The 18,197-nt window shown below is 39.4% G+C and overlaps 1 protein-coding gene across 3 annotated transcripts in view; it reads left to right on the forward strand.

The window, feature by feature from the left end:
- The first annotated feature begins 330 nt into the window (after positions 1-330).
- The window catches only part of Fhit (fragile histidine triad diadenosine triphosphatase), a 1,398,971-nt gene continuing 1,381,104 nt past the window's right edge, over positions 331-18,197 (forward strand). For 2 of the 3 annotated variants that reach the window (XM_076867894.1, XM_076867918.1), the window contains exon 1: positions 331-468. The gene's annotated coding sequence lies outside the window, so the exon portion shown is untranslated. Of the gene's footprint in view, positions 469-658; positions 704-18,197 lie in introns of those variants that run through there. The other variant, XM_076867902.1, reaches the window with a different exon arrangement.

Genomic DNA, 18,197 nt, shown 5'->3' on the forward strand with positions numbered 1-18,197 from the left:
TGAGGGAGCAAGAAAACGCATTTTAGGAGGAAAGAGGGAAGCAAAAGCACAGCAAGGGCTTTCGTTTCACGTGAAAAGGGTCATGTTTATTATTTCATTTGGAAAAGACCAAGGGTTGTGCAATTTGTGACAAAAAAAATCCCGTTCTGAGATTCTCACTCAACTGCTCTTCCGTGAAACAATAATTAGGGTTCCTACCTACTGGCTTCCGATTGGCCCAGTGTAGGCGCGTGCTCTGCGCCTACTGGTCGCGGTACCTGTCTCCAGATGAGCGGCCATCTTGGGTCCCGCCCCTACCGTGAGGCCGTTTGGGAATTGCAGTCCCAGCCTCGCTGTGTCCCTGTCAGAGAGTTTTTGCACTCAGACCCCCAATCCCTCTGGAGGCCATCCCAGTGGGCACACTCTCGGGCAGCGTTCCAGCCCCGCGCTCCTTCCCTCTTTCATTCCCAGCTGCCAAGACCTTGGAAGGTAGGGGCGTGGGGCGAGCCTGAGTGGAACAGTGTACCTGGGATGCGGATCTGGATTTCCACGTGCGTGGAGTCACGACCCCCACCCCCGCGGCCCAGTGGGGCGGGGACTGGGCTAGCGGGAGCGGTAGGCTCTGTCCAAAGGATCCTCCCACCCGCTGAGACATCTCGGGTTTGGGACTCAAGGCCCCTCAGTTCTTCAGCACCCTCTGCCTTTTATAAGTGGGGAAACTGAGGTATGGGGTCGCTCCAGCGGACCTACTTTGCCACTTGTGCTGTAGTCGGTTCTGGCCTCGGTTGGATCCAGAGTTTGTCGGTGTCATAGATATGTAGCAGGAATCCCCTGCCCCTACAGTTCTGTGTTAAACACGTAACTCTAGGGTCCCCAAAGAAGGTCTGAAGAGGTGCCCAGACAGGAGCAAAGCAGGGCATGTAGAAGTCAGTATTTGGGGGAGAAAAATGCTCTTTTGATATTTAAAAGACCCCCCCCCCCCAAAAAAAAGCATTTGTTAGTTGTGTGAGAACTCATCAGTACTTATATTTTATGTTTGCGGTTTTGATTTTTAGATTAATATATGGGGATTTCAAAGGTATATCCATATTTGGGGGGCTGTGAAAGGGACTCCCGCAACTTAGTGGAACTTGAGCTGTATTGGCAGCTTCCTCTGGTAGGTTCAGATTCTGCCTCTGCTGTGTCACCTTGGACCTGCCTCTCACAGTGCTAATCTGGGGGGGCGGGCTTAGTGCTCAAGTGGCCCAAGGATGCTGTCTGAAGCCGAAATCTAAATTGAGGTCTTGTTGGTGAAAGTTTGCCATTTGCAAGCTAACTGGTATTATTATTCTGGATTTCTCAGAAATGTGCTGCGGGCCAGTGGAAAATACATCGCTCCTCACCCGTTTTTTTTTTTTTTTCCAAAAGAAAGGCTCTGACCCTAGCTGGGCCGGGACTAGATTACAGAGAGCGGTGGGAACTCTCTCCTGTGCTTAAACCAGGTGTGCCTAAAAGTTCCTCTTCCGCGTTTTGACCTGCAGTGTGTGCAGCGAAGACGTCTGGGAATTGGAGTTCTGCCTCTTGTGTCCAAGCGGTCTGGTACTTCAACTCCCTACGTGCCATTTGGCGTGGCGAGGTGTCTCCTGGGAGTTGGAGTCTCTTTCAGCCGCTCGGTATAGCAGCCCTGTCGTTCAGAACTACAACTCCCAAGTGTTCCTGCATTCTTGGTTGCCGTCGTCTGAGTCCAGTTGGCTTGAGCCGGGACTAGAGAGAAATGTTTAGTAAAGATTTTTGTTCTTTGTTTTTCTTACTGTTGGTTATCTATACTTTTACGCGTATGAGATATAGGATTGTATAATGTGTTCCAAGTATTAGAGACTGTGCATTTTTTTTTTCAAAAACAGCGAACAATAATTTACAGAGCGTGTTCACATGATCTCTTTAATAACACTGCATCTCCCATTTGTATATGAGAAAATGCAGAAGATGGTTTGCCCATGGTTACACAGCTAGTAATAAAAAGTAATATGTATTTTACTAAATATATATTACATTTATTATAACAGTCCTTTAAAAAGCTATATGAAAGAAAGAACTATTTTACAGATTAGAAAATAAAGTCAGGAAGGTTAAGCAACTCATTCAGAATGTTAACCCAGCCAGTGATTAGAAGTACTGGAATTGTAACCACTTGCGCTTCACAATCTCTGCTTAGAAAAAGACCCCACCTTTCAGAGTTGAGAGAGAGCCCAACCTTTTTACCTCTGTAGTTAGACAGTAAACATTAGTGCTTTTAAAAATTTTGAGATCATTTAAGTCTAAGGCAAAGATCTTGGAACAGTTCCTGGCATATAGTAAAGGTTCCAAGAATGTTAGCTATATATAGCCTCATAATACCTTTATTTTAGAGATGGGGAAACTGGCCCAGGTGGTAATGCAGTTTGCCCAAGGTCACACGGTTGGTTTGTTTTAGAGACTAGACCATGCATCTTATTTCCAAGTCGAGGGTTATTTTCCTCTTGCCAGCCGTCAGCAAGCAGGAGCACCACATGTGCAGTTGTTTAGATAATTGTTTTTCCACTAATTTGCTCTTTCTAAGCCACAGACTGGGCTAATTTTGTAAAGTCCCTTTTCTTAGTATTGGTAAGGTTATAATAATTCATTAACTCAACAAATGTCTTTTGAGCATCTTTATATACTCATGTCTCTTCAGGTGTGAGGGACACAGAGGTGAAAACTATTTACTGGGTTAGAGCTGAAAGGAACTTATAAATCATTTATCTCTTTCATTTTATAAATTAGGGGAGTGATATACAGTCTTCCTCTCATGCTCTTGTGTCAAAAGCATCATGTTTCTAAGGAGGCAGGTTTCTGGAGGCTTCACAGAATGGTGTGTGACCTTTCATACTGTCTTCTACTTGATATCCTTGTCTGAGCCTCATTCTGTAAATATTTGGTGGACTGCTTTAGGACATGTTTTTATATCCTTATCTTTAATTGTATGTACATGCAGCTTCAATATGTTCCATTTCTGTTTTGGGAATTAGCCTAGTATTGGCTGTCCATATTTTTCCATTTTGTTCTTTCAGATACTTGATAACAAAATCTGATACTGTATTTGCATTCACAGATATTAAAATCTAACCCTCTGATATAAGGTATCAGAAATGTACAAGAGGTATTTGAATCATACAAAACTTTGATTTTAAAAGATATATATGCCCTTCAATTATGTATTCACAGATAATAAGCTAGTAACTCTCACTTTTCCTTTGTGAATGATGATTTCTGCATAATTAGATAATAACATAACAGTTGTGTAAATTATTGACTAAACATTCCTGAAAGAGTCATGATGCAAGAATTCTCCCCCATCAAGCTGTGTCACCCAGCATTCTACTAAGTGACAATGATAACTCAGCTTCCAACACACTGCCTGACCACTAGAAGATACTGAAAATGTATTTGTGGAATTGCATTCATAAGCACCCTTGAGCTCTCTTCCCACATCTTTTCCTTGAATTTCAGTTTTCTCTTTTAATGTAGAAATGCAGCTTTGAAATATAAGATGTAGGAGGTTACTTTCCTTTTAAAGTCTACATTGCTGAAGAAAATCTCAGCCTTTGAGGTCCCCCTCCAAGGGTCTGTCTCTTTGGACATGTCCATGTCTCTGACTTCTTAGATGAAAAAGCTCTCTAAATAACGAAACATAACAGAAAAGCACTAGGGGTTGGTCATGTGGAGGCTTGTGATTTTAGATCTTAGCTTTCTCTTAGACTTATTTTAGGCTTGGTTTCCTCTCTGTGAAATGGGGATAATAACCATTCACACCTCATGGAATGATGGTAAAGAAGAAAGTATTTGAACTTTGAGCATATTGTTGGATTCTCAATAGAATTCAGTAAATAGATAAATAATAGCTCTTGTTTTTCATTATTAATGTCATTTTGATATATGAAAATTTGTATTTACTCGAGATTAAAATTTAAGCCAGATATCTATTTTATAGAATAATTTGCCATTTGTTTTCTTAGTAGCAAGTTTAGTCATCACATTTAATATATGAAGTTTGTCACAACTCTTGCTAACCCATCTTGTTAGCATAGTGATGTTTTCCTTTGTGGGCAGGGTGATTGTGAAGTTTTCGGCTAGGTTCTGTCTGTTGAGAGGTTCCTGATGTTGAAAAGAAGCCTACTTCTGTCAGTGAGATCTTCTCTCTACCTCTAGGAAGGACTTGGGCCCATCCCAGGATCCTCGGGATGAAGGGAAACAGTTGTCACTGTGCTGGTGAATAATTTAGGGGATATACTCATATAGACACGGTAGTGCTTCTTTCTGAAGTTGACAACTTCAGTAGCTATGAGGTTGTAGATAAGAGATGAGTTTCTGTAAAGGGGTGTGTTAGATGGCTTTTCATTGCTTGACCAAAATACCTGACATAAACAAATTAAAGAATGAAAGATTTATTTTGGTTCCTGGTTTCAGAGATCCCAGTGAATGGATGGCTGATTCTGTTACTTTGGGCCTGAGGTAAGGCAGAACATCATGGTGGAAGGGTGTGGCAGAGGAAAGCTGCTTAGCTCATGATAGCCAGGAATTGGAGGGAGGGAGGGAGGGAGGGAGGGAGGGAGAGAGAGAGAGAGAGAGAGAACACAAAGGGCCAGCGACAAGATATAGTCCCTAACGGTACATTCCTAGTAACCTACTTCCTCCAACTATGTCCCACCTGCCTATAGTTTCCATTATCTTCCAGTAGTCCATTCAGCTACCAATGGCTTAATCCACTCATGAGGTCAGTGCCCTTGTGATCCAATTACTTCCTCAAGCACCACTTCCTGGAATTGCTACAGTGGGGATCAAGCTTTCAACCCATGAGCTTTTGGGGGACATGCCAGATCCAAATCACAGCAAAAGGTGTTGGAAAGGACACCGGAGGGAGGAGCAACAACAATGAAGATCATGGCAGAAATAAAGAGCAGATGGGCAAAGGAAACAGCAGAGGCCCACGGCATCCTAAATGTGCTTGTATCCAGCACATTCTTCTTGCTTCTGGCTCTGCCAGATACCACCGTATGTGCTGGTGATAGATCAATGAATGTAGCTAACAGGGAAGTGATAATGGTGGTGAGTGCTGGTATGTTCTAGCTGTGGAAGAAGTAAGGAAAGAAAGGAGATGTTGGGATTTGATGAGCAGAAAGAGGTTTGGGTGCTTGTGGTATAAAAATCAATGGCTGGAGGAAGTGGTGAGATGAGGCTGCAGAGGCAAGCATGGGTGATAATATGCACAGTTGGTTTCCTGTATTTTTTTTTTTTTTGTGTGTGTGTGTAGGTACTAGAGATAGAACCTGAGGGCACTCTGCCATTGAGCTATATCCCCAGCACTTTTTATTTTTTATTTTAAGACAGGATCTCCCTACCTTGCCCAGATTGGTCTTAAACTGTGGTCCTCCTTACTCAGCCTCCAGAGTTACTGGAATTATAAGCATGTGCCACCATGCCCAAGCTAGGTATTTACATCTTAAAAGAATTTTGGATTTTGTTCCAAGGACATTTAGGAAATCATTTATCAGTCTTAAGTGGAGAAATGAAATGTTTGGATTTTTTTTTTGGAAGGTAGATGAGGTATGGATAGTAAATTTGTGAAAGTTAATGTTTGATGTGGAAATACCAGTTAGGACAGTACTTGAACATTGATGTGCATATGAATCTCTTGCTGCTTTTAAAATGTAGATTCTAATTCAATAGATCTGAAATGGAACAAAGAGTTAGTATTTCTGTTTCTATTAGGATAATGCTGCTAGTTCATGTACTTTATTTTGAGTAGCAAGTATTTAGGAGATGCTTGAGTTGTCTAGGTGAGTTATAATAGTGGTTAAGAGAATGGACTCTTGGCCTTATGAGTTATTATCTGTGTGACTCTGGGTAAAGTGTCCTAATCTTGCTTCAATTTTCTCATATATGAAATGGAAGTAATAATTCTTACTGCTGAGTAGTATTTTAAGTTTTCAATGAGGTAACCCTCATTGGAAAGTACTTAACACAGTAGCTGGCATTCAATAAATGGTAGCTTTTGATTTTACTGTTATTATTGTTAATAAAATCACAATTTATGCATATGCTTTATATTTCTTTATCATATTTTGAATGTTGAGTGTAATATACTAATACTTTTAATTCTACTATTTTTGTTTACCTCTCATATATCATTTCTGGAACTTTTTTTATTCCTTTGTAAATGCTTGGGTATTACAGATACAAGGGAGGAGAACTATTTTTTTTTCCTCACTCATCCTAGACTTATGACAAAAGACAGATTTGTAAGAGAAAAGAATATAAATTTATTTCATAAAATTTTTGTGAAACATGGGAGTCTTCATGAGGAAAGAAGACCTGAATAAATTGGTAAACCTGTGTATTTTTCATGCTCACTTTGATAAAAATGAGATAATTATGAAGAAGTCTGATTAGATTTTTAAAGTCTGATCTAATGTTAGTAAACTGGAGGAAATATAACATGGGCTCTTTGTTTAGATTCTTTGCTATCACCCTTGTCTCCAGAGATCAAGATGTTCTTTTTCTCTAGGTGTAGGGAGGACACTTCTTATGAGAGGATTTATGCCCTGTTTCATGGGAAGGTCAGAAAATCCTTCCAGGGTTTTATGACCTGCTTCCAGAAAAGGGAGGGAGGAAGAACCTTCTTGCTTCTGTAACTTTTTCAAATTCCTTTGCTTTAAGTATTTTGGGGTATAATGTAATGAACCCTGTCATGGGGAAATAGATGTATGTCACACCGTGCAGTTGAGTCTCTCTAAATTCAAGGAAGAATCTATGATCCTTAAAGTAACATGTTATATCTGATTATTAAGGTAGGAGTTTAAGTTATCTTCCCTTCTTGTGGAAATTCATTTTTTATGTAATAATAATCTGTTTGGATTGCTTACCAACCAGTGGTTCTCAGTGCTGGCTACAATTAGATCACCTGGGGCTAGTCTTATCCAAATAGATCAAGATGTCAGTTGGGTTGAGGGGAGGTAGGTGCTGGTATTTTCTTTTTTAAGTCTCTCAGGTGATTTCAAAGTACATTTAGAACTGAGAGTCACCAATGCTAACAACAGAGTATTGTGAAATGAATCAGGTATAAATAGGGAAATGAAATATATAGAAAGTGGCAATTTGAAGACTTTGGGAGTGAAAGAGGTGAAATGGCCCCTCACAGAGCTCTTGTGCAATTTGATGAACTAACAACAGGTTGTGCCCTGAGTTATGTTTGAGGGTGGGGAAGCTCTTGTATCTCTGGCTTTGCTTACCTGTATCAGGATTTTCCTTATATCAACTTTCAGTTTGTTTCTCTCTTTCTTGTATTTAGTTTGTTTTATTCTTCATAGCTGGAGGGGAAAGGATAAACCCATTAAAGCTATGTTCAAAAGAAACTTTCATGGCCCATGACAGTATTATGGAAAAGGTTTAAAGGATTGTTCCGGTAAAATGCAACCCACTTTTACTAATACTATTCTTACATTCTAAGGCAATTGCTTGAAATGAACTACTTAAGCTGCCTATTATAAAGTTTGGTTTCTTTCTTTTTAAAAAATAGTTATCCCATTCTCCATTTCAGGGCAGAATAATTAGGCTAATTTGATTAAACACCTTTAATTTTCTGGATTATTCATAATATATTGGAGACTGTAGGGGAGGATAAATATCTTTTCTGTATCCTCCTAGGTTCTGCTCCCGGGCCCTGGAGACAAAACTGACAAAAGCCAGATTAAGAGGAGAAACTGTTATGTATTTACATGGAGGCCTTCATAGGAAAGAAGACTCCAAACCCATGGGCAGACCTTGGAGCTTCTGTGCCCTGTGGAGAGAAACTAGACAAAGAAAAAAGTGGTGTGGCATAGCTGGGAGAAGATGGCTAGGAACAAAAGGTTGTTTCTAGTAAGGTTCCCTATGTAGATAAGACTGCTTTCTGGTCTCTGGGAGGGAGCCAGGACCACCTTTACAAATATGTCTCCTTTGCTGAGGGAAATTTATGCCTTGTTTTTAGCTAGATGGGGGAAGGCAGAGTTGTTTTACTTATTTATTTTTCCCTGTGTCTGGCTCAAAACAACCCTGATGCTAAAGTGGCATATTTTGGGAGTGGCAGATTCTGATCCCCTTTAGTTCCTCTTTCTTTTAAGATTTTTTTCCTTCACAGAAAATGAGTGCACTTATATTTGTTTGAGTATTTGTATGTAAAACCTAATGTCAAAGGTCCAGGAGCTTTCTTAGACTGAATTTATATTACCCCACACCATAATCTCATTTTCTAAGTCTCTCTACTTACCACAAGGTTATTTCACAATGTGGTAGATTTATTTTTCTAGTTGTTGACTCCACAGAGAGCAAAAGAGAGTGGGGAAAATAATGTTGTTGCTAAAGGATTTAATACAGTTAAAAATTACATGTATTAGGGGCATTTTGTAGGTATGCCAGTGTTTTCTTGTAATGAATAAGTATGGGTGGAAGAGAAAATTGATGAAGTGTTCAAGTTCACAAAAGGTTCATTGACATTTTCTGGAAATTAAAGACTCAGTCTTTTTATGTGTTTATTAGCATCCTTGTTATGGATTTTCCTCTTTCTATTAACAATCAGAATTCTATTAAAATTCAGTATATTTTCCAGTTTCTCACACTTACAGTTACTGGAGTTAAAAACCATCTTAGATAATGTTGAAGTATCAGTACTCCCTCATGAGGCTTAATGCATGCATATTTCAGTTGAAGGGAGACTACAGTCTATAGTTACTTAATCAGTGAAGTTTGTGGTGTGCGGGAACAACAAAATTTTCATTTTCTAAATGTCTTGAAGTCTTCTGGTATGTTCAGTTTTAAAAACAAAAACAAAACCCTCTGCTACTTTCTTCACACTGCATTACCTAAAGGACACTTATCTGCTTGCAGGAGCCAAGGGATGTTCAACCAGTGCCGGGCAGTTTATGTATGGAGTCAGAGCCTGAGGACAGATGGAGGGAGGGGTGGGAACCTGCTAGAATAAGGCTGTTTTTAACCCTGAAGCACTGATAACTCCTGTTAACCTCTCCCAGGAATGAGCCTGGTGAGAGAAAAGGTAGTAATCCAGGAGAGAACAGGGACCAGAGAGAGGATAAATGCAGAGGGTATGGAAGAGGAACATAGCAACAAAAAGGTGACTGGTGGAAGAGGAGGGAAAGTTTGTGTTTTTACAATCATCTGTGTAATTAAAATTAAGTCTCTGTCACTATATCATATGAAAGCAGTAGGTCTTATTTTTACTGACTTTTGTATACCAATTTGGAACTCCCTTGAGGTACAGACTATAAGTTATTCAAAAATCATAGGTGGATATTTTAGAGAAACAGGTGATCACACTCCAGTGTAGTTGAAATTGAGGTACTAAGGCTTACACCAACTCCCCAAGTGCCCGATTTGATCTAAATGGGACCCATTCTGGGTGATTTCACCTTTTAGCCATGGCCACAAATAACTGGTTAGAAAGATATCCATACAGGTCAAATTTATGTAAAGAATTGGGCACTATAATTGGGGTAAATAAATTTCTTTTAGGAGGAAAGGAACCTCATTCTAATCTTTTTTAAAAAATATTTTTTAGTTGTTGATGGACCTTTATTTTCTTTATTTGTATGTGGTGCTTAGAATCACACCCAGTGCCTCATGAATGCTAGGCAAGTGCACTACCACTGAGGCACAACCCCAGACCTCATTTTATTCTTAATATGAGATATAGCGGATATAATATATTATTTTAAGTTACCAGGGTTCTTCTCTCACCAAATTTAGACAGACTCAATTTTATGGGCTGAAATACACCCGTAATATCCCAATATTTAAAAAGGGTTGAAGGACTTCCTCATGTCATATGCTAACCTCTTGGAATTATTTCTGCACCCAGTGGGAGGGGATTCTGGCCAGTCTTGGGGAATATGCCCACCCCTGGAGAGGAGAGGTTCATCTAAAGGAAATAGGCAGGGATGCCTCATTGCTCAGCAACAAAGGTACCATTCACATGTACTTTGATGTATATGGAATTGCATATCTGGCATGGATATACAGAGAGATGCCTATTTTAGTCAGCTTAGCATTGCTGTGAGCAATCTACCTTTCAAGGACAACTTGGAGGAGCAAAAGTATTTGGCTCCTAGTTTCAGGGGTTCAATCCATGGTCAGCTGACTCCATTAGCTCTGGGACCAAGATGAGGCAGAGAATAGCAGCCCAGGATACAACCACTAGGGGAGGGAGGGAGGGAGGGGGGGGAGAGAGAGAGAGAGAAGAGAGAGAGAGAGAGAGAGACAGCAGGCAGGGAGGGAGGGAGGGAGGGAGATGTGTTTGGCAGGGACAAAATATAAACCCCAAAGGCATGCTCCCAGTGACCTACTTCCTCAAGCCACACCCTACTTGCCTGTAGTTACCACCCAGTGAATCCATTCAAGTATATTAATCCACCAATCAGATTATAGTTCTCATAATTGAACATTTCATGGGAATTCTTGCATTATGTCACACATAAGCTTTTGAGGAACACCTCATACCCAAACCATAGTGATACCCTATTAAAATGGAGGTATTGATACTTTCAGAAGAGGGGAAATGATACTCAGGGTATAAAAACAACAGGTGAGTACCGCAGTTTGAAATCCCGGTTGTTAGGTTCTGCTGGCTTAGTGGGTAGAAACAAGGTCAGGAAGCTTCAGTAGCCAGTGGCCACAGATAAATCTGCAGCTGAGGCCCACTCTTGGCTCCTTGGAGCAGGGGATAAAGCTTCCTGTAATCTAAGACTTCCTCTGGGCGCTTGAACTTCCACAAGGCAACAGTCCAAGGTTTTACTGGCCTAGAGGAATTAGCTGTGTTTGGCTTCCTGATGCAGATAGAACAGCTGGGTCCAACTCCTGTGGGTGAAGGACTGGCTAGAATAGCACTATATGCAAGGGTCCTGATGAGACCAGAAGCTTCTGCATTTCCAACAAACTCATAGGTGTTGCATGAGCTGCTAGTTCATGGTCCCCCCTTGGAATAACAGTGTCTTCTGTTTTAAAGTAATGAGTAGAGTTGTTTAGAGTTTCCAAATTCTGTCTGCCTATCTATCACTATATTATAGGGTGAGGATTATTATTTTCAGAGTTTTATTTTTCTCTGAAAAATGTATTTAATACCCAATTTATGGGTAGGTCTGAATTAGATGGGATAATCTGTCAGCATAGTGCCTTTCAAGTAAATACTTGGTAAATGTTAGCTATTTTAATCAGCTATTATGTTTTACATTTTTATTATTGTTGAGCTCAAAGGTTCATATCCATTAAATCCAAAACATGTGCTTTTCTAATTACCAGATGCATGTGCTTGGACAAATTTCTTGGCTAAGCCTCAGTTTCCTCAGCTTTAAAATAGGGATTTATAATGGAAATGGCCTATGAATGTGAGGGTTGAATAATATTGGATGTATGAAGGCCTTGGCTCATATTAGCTAGTCTCATTACTATGAATACTAACCAGTGGATTTGAGGGGTCTACACAAGTAGCTTCTACTAATAGGGTTTGGCTATGTTTCTGTGAGTTCTTGGCAGTAGACTGTCAGTATGGTAGGAGCAGTATATGGTCCCCACTAGGTGTATTGGTAGGTAAGGGGAAGGGATTCTTGGTTACATCAAGTAGGCAGATGGAGTGTGGTATAATACTTTGGTGACAGGCCCAGGCACAAATCTGATTTGATACGAAGGTTACTCTAAGCTTGAAACCCAAGGGCCTCAATGCTCTTCTGATTGTGGCTGAACCCAGGCTCTGCTGTGGTCTCAATGTGACTCAGTATATGCCTTGGCAACCTGACCTGCCTGGTACCCCAATTTCTATCCTAAATCCCCAACTATATTCTTGCCAGTCTCTTTGGGTATGAGTCATTCTGTTATTTATCATTTATTTTCTCAGCAAGCATGTACTGAGGCCTCCTGTGGGTCAGACACTGGGCTAAGTGTGGGTATTTATCAATAAACAAGGCAGGCACAGTGCCTGCCCTTATGGGGTATAGTGGAAGAGATGGGAAACACGCAAGCAGACACTTGTTATTATAGAATGCCAAGTTCAAGAAGGATGACTGTGAAGTAGTGTGATAGTGAAAGGGGTGGGTAACCTATTTAGTGATTTGAGCAGAGACCTAATAAAAGGATAAGAGAGGGTGCTGATAATTAAGCATAGGCCTGAGTAATGGATGAGAGGGAGCCAGCCATGTGAAGAGCTGGTACATGGGAAGGAGCTTGCCTACTCAAAGGGATGAAAAAAGATCTCTGTTGCTGGACTGTAGGGATTAATGTGGGGACTGGCACCAATGAGATAGGCCATATAGCCAATACCCAAGTTACTTAGGGCCTTGGAGTCAAGTTATGGAGTTGGGGTTTAATTATCTAGGTAATGGTCCTATTCCTGAATTTTGGTACTGTGGTTGGAGGCTTGTTCTTTGATGTCCAGACCTTCTTTCCTGGCTTACTTCTTTACTGAGAATCTGCTCTTAGACTTTGTCATTCCATATTGCCGGAACATCAGTTACAGTCTTGAATGATTCCTCTCTAAGGTAATATTTTCATAGGCTGCTTCAGAGGCCTGTTAACCTGCTCATCAGACACCAGGTTCCATGTGTCTAACAGTTCCTTCTTATTTCCTTTATCTGGCTTCTGTTCAGTGTTTGTTATATCTGCTCTGGATGTGCTATCAGGTGCATATCCTTCCTGATCTGACTTCTCAGCCTTGTGGCACTGATAATCAAGAGCAAAGCCCTTGCTGGAGGGTGTAGATGGACAGAATGAAAAGGACTGAGGAAGAACAGTTTGGGATCTATTGATTAGTGGAAAGAAGAGGTAATATACAATTTTACATGTTAGAATTATGACATTTTATATGTTAGACATGTGGGGTGTAGAGGCAAGTGAATCTACACAAGTCCTAGACTTCAACTTTTCTTAAGATTTCTCTGCGCTTGCTTAGCCTCCCATTTCCTCCTCATATTGGGTTTATTACCTTGTTTATTGTATTAATATTGTCTGTCTTCCCTCTCTAGAAAGTTAGTTCCAGGGGGACAGGGACATTGCTGGTCTTTTTCATGGCTCTGTGTCTGTACATAGAAAAACGCATGGCCTCTGATAGAACAAATTTTATCTCATTATTGCCATCAAGATCTGAAAGTTGATCTCCTGGTTTTATCCTGAAGGCTGATACTCTATGCAGATTGGCTATTTGTACTGTGCAAATAATAGGAATTTTCAAATGCTGGAGAGTCAAGGAGAGACTCTTAAGGGGAAGGCATAACGGGGAGCTTATTATCTGGCTCTGAGGACTGACTGCTGGCTTTGCTTTTCGTTTACTGTGTTATCTTGAGTGAAGTGTTCAACTTCTGTGTACCTCACTTTCTGGAAAATGGAGATGACAGTACTACCAAATTCTTAGAGTTATTGTAAAGATAAGTAAAATCATTGATGTAAATAATGCCCCACATAGTGCCTGGCACATAGTGAGCCCTCAACAAATATTATCTGAAATTGGTGTTGTTAAATCTGCCTATCTCTTATTGCAGGCTAATTCTTATATGTTTATGCTATTTTTCACTTTGAAAATCAAAACTAGCCTTTTATCTGTACAATGTTACATGGTGAAGTCTCATATTCACTTTGGTCATCAAATAAACATAGAGAATGTCAGTTTTGAGTATGTAAAATATATTAAAAATGTTGATGAACAACAACCCAGAATTCAGCAAAAGATAATAAATAAAAAAAATAAATGCTGGTTGATGTAAAAGACTGGAATATAAATCAGAAAACAAATACATCCACAGTACTGTAATATTTAAATGCCTTCTCATAAACACTTAAGATTCTCATTAGTCCAACATCAGAAAAATGATAAATATTAATATTTGTCATCAAAGAGAAAGCTTAGAAATCAAAGCAGAGTAAATAACTGTTGTATTTCAAGGATTACATAATGTTAGGTACATTTTAAATTCAGTTTCCCCAAAACTGTATTAAAAAAAAATCTGTATGAGACAGTTTATTTTTATCCAATATATAAACTAAGAAAAATATGCATTAAATAAAAAAAATTCAGGTGATTTGCTGATTCAGATCCTGTTTTCAAAGACTTGGGTTTTGTTGTGTTTTATCTCAACAAAAGAGACACACATGTATCCGAGCAAGCCCTCCTTGTCCCTTGATTTTGAATTCTATTTTAGAAGAATCGAAATGGAAACGGACCACTGGCAGATCATGAAAGCACATGGGTGCTTCCTGTTGTCCTTGGGGGCTCTCTCCCCAGGCTTCTCAGCTCTTCTCCGTTCATGGTGCTGCAGCTCTGAATGTTCCAGAAAGCATATGCTAGAGTCTTCAGGGTCAGGAGGGAGTGCAGGGAGAGAGGACAGGCTGCTGCCATCATTCTGATGTGGATGGGCTCTCTGTTTCTGTTTTCACAGGACGTGAAGTAACCAGCTCAACATGAGAAGGACTCACTGTGTTGCCAAAAGAGCATGCTACTGACAATCAGGAGACCTAGTTTATTTCTGGCTCTCCCAATGCCTTGCACAAATCTCTTCCTCTTGCTGGTCCTCCCTTTCTACATCTATGAAGCCAGGGCTTGGGTCTGATCATTCTGAATTCCTGTTCTTCTCCAATATCATGTGATATGAGTGAAGATCTGGGCTCTGATGAGCACTTCCCTTGCCTTCTGCAGAGGGTAATTCTGCAATAGCTGACTCTGGGACCCTGTGTTATCATAGGTAATTCACTTAAGTCCTTGGCTTCCTCATCCATTAAGTAGGAATAGTGCAGGGTTGTTTTAAACACAAGAGAGGTTGTTTGGAGAGTATCTGATATTGCATCTGTCATGTCACAGGAATTAAATGATGATGCTGTGATATTATTATTGCTGTTATTATATCATAATATTGTATAGTGTGTTATTGGTTTAGTCTGTTTTTTCACTGCTGTGACTAAAAGACTTGACAAGAACAATTAGAGGAGGAAAGGTTTATTTTGGTGCTCATGGTTTCAGAGGTCTCAGTCTATTCAGTCCATTCAGAAAGTCAGCTCCATTCCTCGGGGCTTGAGGTGGGCAGAACATCATGGTGGAAGAGTGTGGTGGAAGAAAGTGGCCCAGGACATGATCAGAAAGCGTCCGGGGGAGGGAGGGTAGGACATGACACACAGATACTTCACTCACCAGATGAAAATGTATACCCCAAAGGCATGCCCCCAATAACCCGCCTATTCTAGCCACACCCTACTTGCCTTTAGTTACCACTCAGTTAATCCTATGGGGGCGGGGTTAATATACTGATTGGGTTAAGGCTCTAATAACCCAATCATTTCACTTCTAAGCCTTCTTGCATTCTCTCACACATGAGCGTTTGGGGGATACCTAATGTATAAACTATAACAGTTATTTTCTATATTTATATATATAATATATAATATCTTGACTTAGCACTTTTCTGTCTCTTTGTCCTCCGTTTCCTCATTTGGAAACTAGGGATGGCAAAAAAACCTACCTCATTGGTTAGTTGGAGGAATAAATGAGATAATACATGAAAACTGGTATACAGTAGGCAGTAAATACATGTTAGGAATAATCTATTATTTTTTAAAAAATTTTGTAATATTTATTTTTTAGGTGTAGATGGACACAATATAATGCCTTCATTTTTATGTGGTGCTGAGTATCGAACCCGGGTCCCGCCTGTGCTAAGTAAGCACTCTACCGCTGAGCCACAATCCCAGCCCAAATCTATCATTTAAAAAAATTTTTTTTTTGGTTGTAGATGGACATGATACCTTTGTTTTGTTTGTTTATGTTTATGTGGTGCTGAGGATCGAACCCAGTGCCTCACACATACGAGGCAAGTGCTCTAACACTGAGCTACAATCCTAGCCCCTATCTATCATTTTTATAATCACTCACAATACCTTGAATGTAATAGTGCTTTTTATGAAAGAACTAGATAATATGAGGTGTATAGTATAGTAACCTTCTCAAATACATATGCTGAATATTTCTGGTAGTTCAAAAGACCCAACACTTCCTTAAACATCTCATTTATTATAGGGAATGCTAAGTAAATGATGTTAAATCTGTACTTAAAAGTTAAATATCCAACATTGTTTCTCAAACCAGGATTTTGAGGCTTCCTTAAATCTGCTTTTTCAGGTTCATGATCAGGAGTTGAAAGAAGTTAGGAGATACGTTACATTTTATTGGATTAGTATGGACCAAGCATGAAATCAAGGGCTTTGCATGAATTCTCTCATTTTATTCACATAGCAACTCTCTGAAGTAGAGACTGTTATTATCCTTGTTTTGTGGTGGAGAAAACTGAAGCTCCGAGAAGTTAAGTAAATTCTCAAGGGCACCCAGCTGGTAAGCGGTAGGGCAAAGACATGAATCCAAGCCATCCATCCAGGGAGTTTGAACTCTGTCAGCTGATTTCTTTAGATGGTATATCTTCTTAGTAGTTGCTTCCTCTGTATAATGAAGTCTAATGGACAAAGACAATATAAATGGACTTGCTTTTTATCAATGGCAGCAAATTAACATTTGTTTTTATTGTTTTTGAGATCATTCAATTCCAAGTAAGTTGATGAATTTCAATATAGAATAGATTTATTTAAGGAAACATCAATATTTTTCTCAAATTGGCAACATCAAAACTATATTTATGGAATTAAAGAAAACATACTGCATTTGTATAATGCAAATTCACTTAGAAACATGAAACTTTTTAAATCATTTTCTGTAGACTAGTTTGCAGCTGTTAGCATCAGTCTATTTTGAAAACACAAAAATAAATTGTTTCTCATTAACTCCATTGAATCTACAGGAAGATATTAAACAAATATCTGGTGTCAAATGAATCCAACATCTTGATCAGAGAGCTCAGAATAATCTTTGAGAAGGTGCTATTAAAAAAAAAAATAGGGCTGGAATGTGGCTCAGTGTAGAATGCTTGCCTTGCATTCGTGAGGCCCTGGGTTCTATCCCCAGCACCACAAACAAACAAAACATCTTAGTAGCTGCATAAGAAATTTTAGATTTAAAAGATATAGAAATAATCTCTTTGCCATTACACTCTTAGATGATAGCACTGTTTATGTTTCAGGATAGGCCCTTTCTAGCCTTTTTAAAAATTACATGTATGTATTTGTTTTCTTAGTTTTCTAAACTGGGATCATGCTTTATAAATAATTTTGTTACCTGTTGTCACTCATATGCATTTTCTCAGGTCATCACTGTTTCCATGGTTTATTCCTGTTAGAACATGGATGTTAGAACATTTAGTTTTCCCCATCATTTTTTCCTGACATATATTAATAGAGAATATTTGAATATGTGTGTAATCACATCCATGATTCTTTTTTTAGGATACATTCTCGTAAGTGGCAGTGCTGGGCCACACTGTTTGCATCTGCCTGGTTTTCCTTTGCTGCAGGGAGGGATACCCTGGTTTTCCTTTGCTGCAGGCAGGGCTCCCCTGTAGACGTGGAATCCTCACTAACTGCTTCCACTGGGCTCTGCTTCCTTGGAGCTTCAGAGAAGAGACTATAAAGCTGGAAGCTTATGGGACAGTTAACTCTCTCAGTCTTCAGGCTCTGCTGGTTGATCAAAACAAAGGAGTTGAATTGCTTGTGCCAACCTTGACCTGCCATGTATTATTTAGTATGTTAGTATGTTGCCATGTTTTATTTATTATATTAGTAAATACTATTACTTAATATGTTTCCATAATACATGTTATGTATTATTAAGTATGCCAGAATGTCTTTAGCTGCAAGTAGAAGAAAATCTGATTTAGGATGGCTTAAAAAAAAAAAAAAAAGAGGATTTTTTTTCTTTTCCTTCTGTATAACAACAACAAAAATCAGAAACAGGTGGCTATTCAGCAGGTCAGAGATGTGGAAAGCATTTCTTCGGTGCTCTGGGCTTTTCCTTCATGGTCATGGAATGGCTGTGGCTGAAGCAAGCATTATCCTTCCAAGAAGGAATGATAGACAAGAGAGATGAGTGAGATATATTCTTGATCCTGGGAGTTGTTAGCCTGATCCATTAAAGTTGTTCCTGTTTCTCTTATTGTGATTTAAGACAACATAAGTAAATATATGTTCCTTATCAAAAATACATTTAATTTGTAATCTCACAGGTAATTATTGCTCTCATTTCCATATCTACGCATATA

Source organism: Callospermophilus lateralis, chromosome 1 (assembly GCF_048772815.1).
Source record: "Callospermophilus lateralis isolate mCalLat2 chromosome 1, mCalLat2.hap1, whole genome shotgun sequence".
Lineage (NCBI taxonomy): Eukaryota > Metazoa > Chordata > Mammalia > Rodentia > Sciuridae > Callospermophilus > Callospermophilus lateralis.